Here is a 7061-nt window from a genome sequence, read left to right as displayed (position 1 = left end):
TTCAGTTTCATCTGAAAAAACATCCCTCATGATAGTGAAGTGAAAAGCACATATCAATTGGTTCCAAATTTTAGAATACAATGTAGAAGGACACAAAATTTAAAATATAATGTGAAAGAAGAAAGTAAACTGAAAAATGCTCATACACTCTCAAGTCATTTTAATAAAACTGTGTCACACAGATTTAAAATATATTTTTATTCTTGTTACAAAATCACTAGAAGAAAAAACTAAGAGGTTGCCTACTAATATCTGACAAGAAAAATTCAATAATCAAACAACTGTATTATGTAAAAATATTAATGGCTTTATGATATATTATTTTAATAACAGTTTAACCACGATATTTAGGAATATACTTATAGTTAATAATCATATGAAACTTCACTGTAGAATATAACATCCAATGAAATGTGGAAAGCTTCATGAAGATTCAATTTTCAATTTAAATTCCTAACCCCTGGTCACACTTTGCTTTCCCATAAACTCATCTTCACCAAATTTATTCCAAAACAAATGAGTAAACATATACCACAATTTTTAAAAGTAGATTATTTGTAGTTCCCAATTGATTAGAAATGAAGAATAGCAACAAAGCTAAGGGAGTGAATTTTAATCCTTGTCCTCAGAAAGGCATCTTGAAATAATAGCTTGAAAAGTTAGAAAAAAATAAGTACAGGACAGAAATCACTTTGCTCACCTCCTCTTCTGACTCCAACTCACTGCCGCACTTAGTCCAGAAGCTTTCAATTTACAGAAGGTGGCGCAAATCCAAAGGGCAGGATTTCTGCAGGACTAAGGCAGCAGGCGTGATGTGGACATGCTGGGGGCGGAGCCCAGAGAACGCATCCAAGGCAGAAGCAGCAGGCATGTCAGGACCACGAGGCCGAGAGTGGGGCTGGGGAGGTCTGGAGGGCCGGAACGGACTGCAGCAACTGCAGACACAAACACACCCGTCCCCGAACACAGGCCCCGCCAGGGACGTCGCACTGACGGGCACCGCGCAGCCACCTGTGCACACGCAGCACGTCAGCGGGCCCTGGCGGGACGGCCCGCAGCCGACCCCAGACGCCCGCGCGGCCGCGGCGCTGCTGCCAGACCGGCGGGAGCCCCTGCAGACATCTCCTTGCGCCATGCGCCCCGACTCGCCCTCGCCCCCACCCCCGGGCGGGGTGGCGGCCTCCGCAGGAGCCGCGGCAGCGAGAGCCCGCCTCTGTGATGAGGTCCAAGCCCGACCGGCCGTGGACCTAGGACCGCGATGGCTTCAAGAAGCGGGCGGCGTCCCTGTGCTTCCTGAGCGAGCAGGAGGACGACGTGCTGCTGGTGGGCAGCCGTCGGTCCCAGACCAGTGGACTGGCCCTGGTGAAAGACTGGAGCCCCGGGAGGAGCCTGCCAGTGCTGCCGTGAGGGAGGCTTACCAAGAGGCTGGAGTCAAAGGAAAGTCAGGCAGACTCCTGGGCATATTTGAGAACCAAGACAGAAAGCACAGGACATATGTCTTATGTCCTTACTGTCACTGAAATATTAGAAGACTGGGAAGATTCTGTTAATACAGGAAGGAAGACAGAGTGGTTCAAAGTAAAGGATGCCATCAAAGTTCTCCAGTGTCATAAGCCTGTACATGCAGAGTATCTGGAATAATTAAAGCTGCGTTGCTCGCCAACCAGTGGAAACTCCACAGTCCCTTCCCTTCCAAACAGTAACACCTTGTTTGTAGCTGCTGCACAGCGAACATCTGGGCTGCCATCTAGCATAAGATAGACAGGGTTGGAAGGACCTCTTTCATCATGTGCAATCTCGTGGGCAGAGGTTTCTTTATTTTCCTTGGCAAATATCTGAATGACGCTTTCAAACTGAATTTGCCATGCGAGATTTTTTTTTAACAATCTGCATGATTTTTAGGTGTTTTCAAATCTTCTTAAAAAAATAGTGTAAAATATTTTAATAAGGCAAAGCCATGTGGAATTTTTTTTAGGTGCCTTAAATGTGCTCTCCCACCCAACCCACCCACCTTGTTATTTTGGTTGACATTTTCACTTTTTCCCCAGTATTTTTTATCCATTTGATGTCGGTCTGTGGTTTTTGTCAGATCAGCTTACTTGTGGGTATATTATCCCCGTGAATTGTTTTCTCTTTCATAATATTAACATATTCAATGAATCCATTTGTCAACTCGTTTTTCTCAATTTTCACAACTGGTACTATGTCACTAGCTACCTGATATGGCCAATTCCCCTGTAATTCAATAGTCCTTTAATACAGAGTTTAACTCTATAGAGCTGGTGATTTTTAGACCGTTTACTGTAAGCAAAATGCATATAGCAGATATCTTATCATGGAACCTGTATTCATGGAATTGAAATAGAGTGCTCAGATGCCAATTCCCTTTATTCATAATCTCTCTTTACACAGAATACACAAGAACCATATTTCCCTCAATGTAAATTGCTGCATTTAAATATATATTTTCAGTTTGAATTTAGTGACATCTCTTCAGTTAAACTTGCTGGTTACTAGTAAACACCTTAAATACCAGTCAGTGGTGACTGCATCACAATTGAGTAAAATGACCTTCTTGTTCAGCTGTTACAGACCTAGATTGTTAGGGTGCCTCAGAATGTCTCATCTTTTGTAGGTGGTCAGCAGGTAGGTACTATTTATCATGTAACTAACTACAGGGACACTGGAATGTACCTGACTAGGAATTATTTTGTCTTATTTTTATATTCACATAAATCCAAGTATCCCATCTAAAACACATAAATACCTAGTCTGAAATGCCTGTACTTCCTCAACCAAGTCAGAGATGAAATGGGGCAAGTAAAAGATGGTTCTCTATGTAGATATTAGCTTTTTGTAAAGGTCATAACTGTTGAGTATAAAGTTGGAATAAGCGTATTTAGACATTTGTTCTACAAATTGTTAAACTTTAAAAATATAATTGCTGCTGAAAATAGTGCTGTTATAAGGAAAATCAGTGCCACAATTTTGAAACTGAGCTCTTGTTCCATAAAAGCAGCTGAGCTAAGTACGAGTATTACTTCACAAATTAATGCTGTCAAAGGAATGAGTAAGACAGAAACACTTTAAACCAGTGACATTTCACTCTAAATTATATAGTGTGATCAGACATGATCTTCCAGAATTTTTATATTTTTCTTTCTACAGAGGTTATGTGTTCTGGGTGTTTTTTAAAAAAAGGAAATATTCAAAAATCCCACAGATTGACATGTGTTGTCAATCTTCAGTGGACCAAATGTTTTCCTCAGTAATCTCTGAAGTTTCTTTAAATTATATACGGAACACAGCAGAGAAATTGAATTGTTTTTGTACATAACACTGTCCACCTGAAATGTCACAAGTACTGGGAGGGGCTGGGTATCTTGCACATTGATATTCTTAGAGGTAATAATGCATGAATTTCTTTTATAAACTCTTGGACTATGTATTTGATGTTTAAAATATGTACAGTATTAATGTCAACCATTTCTTAAAGGTGAGCCTATAAATATTGTTGTATCATTTTCTTTGGCCAGTAACATTTGAACCAATAGTGCCACTTGGGTCAGGATTTTCTTCAGTGCCATTTAGCAAACCACCTGTCTTTGGTCTATGAAACTAGCAAAATTTTGTATAATGCATCAGAATACTTCAGAGTTGTCACACTTTAAATTTCAAATGAGGGGTTCTTCACTATTCTTGAATTCAGCCCACTGAAGCTAGAGGAAAGGCCCTGAGAAGATTTATTTCTGTTAAGAGAAAAAAGCCTACATTTGCAGGCTTAACAATTGAATCTAATACAGATAAAAAATAGTGCCTACTCTCTCAGTCTTTCAAAGTTTACAGTGTTGGGACTGTCATTTGTGCTGCTTTCTGTCAGGTAGTTGGATAAAACTGGGCAGCTAAAGTTTTCAGTCCCATGTGCCTACTAAATTAAAAAAAAAGTTTCTAAATTGACTTGCAGACACAAACTAGCAAGTATCCTACATGTTTGATTTTGAGTTTTCTTAATTTCTTCCTTTTTTTTTGTAAACAAGGTGAAATTTTCCAATTAGGCACATGCCATTCAATTTTCTGTCAATCACATAGTTGTATAAAGTAGCAAATCTGAAGGGGGGAATGATTGTTGTATACACTATAAAATTGCTTTGCATGGTCTCATTTGAGATAACTGGTGTAAGAATCTTGATGTTTTACATATTTGGAAATATCAAATTAAAAAATTGAAATTAAAAAAACATCCTCACACAGTCTATCAGTAAAAATTCCAGTCTAACAGTGCAAGTTCCAGACTCCATCCTCTGTGCAAGATCAAACTTAATTATGCATGGATTTAGAATTAAACTGCCAAGTGAACATGAAAGACTGTAAAGAGACAAAGGCAAAAAGGTTCTTCAATACATGACTTTACTCAAGTTCACCAAGAATTTGAGGGCAATATTTCTACTCAAAAGAAAAAATCACCACCCTAAAGAAAAAGTGCTAATTTAGTAAGAATGAAACTACCAAGCTCAAAAATTTAAATGATAACAAAGTAAATCTTATCTTTCCCAAAAGGTAGATACAAGTACTCTGACCCCAAATCATAGTAGACCTTTGTTTCCATGCCCTTTAGAAATAAGAACAAAGCACATAAATTCTGTTAAGTATTATGTGGAAGCACCTAAACCCATGAAAGTGAATAAGGGTATATACAGCTTATACTCAAAATCTTTTGTTGGCACCTATGAAAAGCAAGCTGTGGACCAAAGAGCCCTTGTGGACATGATGGAGAACCAAGTCTAGGAGAGCAGCTGTAATGAGTATCTCCAAATACTTATGGAGTATACAGATGACTTATCATAGAATGAAGACTTCAGTCACCAGCAGCTGTCTCCAACACACTTCAGCTTACACAGGACCCTGACTCAGGTGTACACAGAAAACACAAGAAATGTGCAGAAGACACTAAGATGGAAGGGAAAATAAATATATCAGGTAACAGGACCAACACCTAAACAGTGCAAGTGGTTAGATACACATAGCATCTCCATGCACTGAAACAGCATGAGGCCATGAAAAATGGAGAAGAAGTTCTTCTTGTATGAATCCAGAAGGTTCACTAAAATGGAGTGTTATGAGAAAAAAACAGGATGTGATACGGTGTATGCAGTATGCCACCACCTGGGTAACAGTGCATCTGTGTACGTCTGCTGATATCTGTAAAGTTACCTCAGAAGGAAGCACAAGTAACCAGAAACACTACTGCCATCCAAGAGTGGAATTGGGTAGGAGAATGTTAATTTCACTGTAACTTCTTTTTATACCACTCAACTTGTATGTCACATGAATGTATTATCCATTCAAAGTTAATTAAATTTGGACTTCTGCTTCTGGAAAGATGGATAAACATACTTTTCCCTACTCCTCCCACTAAGCATGGCTAGACTCCCTAGGCTTTATATTTGAAATAAACATAAGAAATGCTGAGAGGTGAAGAGAATGTGGCAGACTGGCCAGGGATCTGGACCTGAGGAACTACACAGTGGTGACTTCCTGAGTTTTCTTTTTGTCTCATGCATCCCACGCTAGGTGCCAGGGAAGCCAACAACCCAGAAACACCAATGGGAGCAAATGAAAAAGGTCCCCAGAAAGCCTGCTCTCTCTAGCCAAAGGAGATGAAGGGACAGTGGAAACACAGAAAACTTACCAGTAACTGCCTGACTCCAGCCAAGCATTAAAGGAAAACAAGCCCCCACCTGCAGTGTAGACATCACATGTGGAACCAGAACCTCCATCCCCCTCACTGCCTCCATGTTGGGGTTATGATAGGAGGCCCAGTGGAACATCAGGAATTCCACCAATGACAGCAGGGCACCCCTTGCCATCCCAGCCAGATGGTACCTGCAGAGGCCTTGGGGGGAAGCCCGAACTCTTGTCCACAATCAGCAGTAACATGGAGCCCCTCCCCAAATGAGTGTCAGCAAAGGCCAAGATTAAAATCTGAGCTTCAATTCCTAACTGGCATTATCCCCTTCTCCCTGCTGGAACAATAACAGAAATGACTTACTAAAACATAATATTTAAATAAGACCTGGAAACTCATAATATAATACCCAAAATGTCCAGCACTGAATAACAAAAATTCCCTCAACATAGAAAGAACCAGGAACATCTCAACTGAAATGAGAAAAGATGATGGACAGATACGAACACTGGCATGACACAGGTAACAATTACCAAACAAGGCTTTAAAAGCCATCACAGAATGTTTCAGTGAGCAACTACAAACACACCTGAAACAAATGAAAAACAAACAAACAAAAAAGTCAGCAAAGATACACAAAATCACAGCAAAGGTAAAAGGCCACATGGAAATTTTAGAACCAAATAACATAATACCTGAAATAAAAATCTCAATACATGGACTCAACAGCAGAAAAGAACAGAGGAATCACTGAACTTGAAGACAGGACAATAGAAATTACCCAATCTGAAAAACAAAGAGAAAATAGACTGAAAAATGAACAGGGCCTCAGGGACAGATGGGCGCAATATCAATGAATATGACATTCATGCATTCTGTGTCCCAGAGAGGACAAGGAAGTAGGGCTGGAAAAGTATTCAAAGAAATAATGGCTAAAATTTTGCCAAATTTGTCATAAATAAATAAAAATAAATAATAAATAAACAAACCTAAATATTTAAGACTGAACAAACTCCAAACAGGATCTTAACCCAAAGAAGTCCACTCGGACATATTATAGTCAAACAACTAAAAACTAAAAACCAAAGGAAAAATTCTGAATGCCTCCAGGAAATTTCTCATCAGAAATCAGGGAGCCCAAAAGGAAGTTACATATTTTTTAAGTTTTGAGAGAACTGCCCACTCAGAATTCTGTATTCAGCAAAAATATCCTTCAAAAATGAAGAGCTAATCAGCTGTTATCTATAGAATAGATAAATAACAAGGTCCTCCTGAACAGCAAGGGAATTCAGTATCTCATAATGGCCTATATATATAAAGTTGAATCACTCTGTGGTACACCAGAAAGTAACAACATTGTAGATGGACTGTACTT

At 39.4% G+C, this 7061-nt stretch overlaps 1 pseudogene; it reads left to right on the top strand.

Annotated features, from left to right (window-relative positions):
* Window positions 1-1218: 1218 nt before the first annotated feature.
* Window positions 1219-1761, top strand: LOC140693953 (diphosphoinositol polyphosphate phosphohydrolase 2 pseudogene; annotated as a pseudogene).
* The last annotated feature ends 5300 nt before the right edge of the window (window positions 1762-7061 follow it).

Source organism: Vicugna pacos, unplaced genomic scaffold, assembly GCF_048564905.1.
Source record: "Vicugna pacos unplaced genomic scaffold, VicPac4 scaffold_20, whole genome shotgun sequence".
NCBI lineage: Eukaryota > Metazoa > Chordata > Mammalia > Artiodactyla > Camelidae > Vicugna > Vicugna pacos.
Note: the sequence above shows the minus strand (reverse complement) of the source record. Positions and strands in the feature narration are given on the sequence as shown.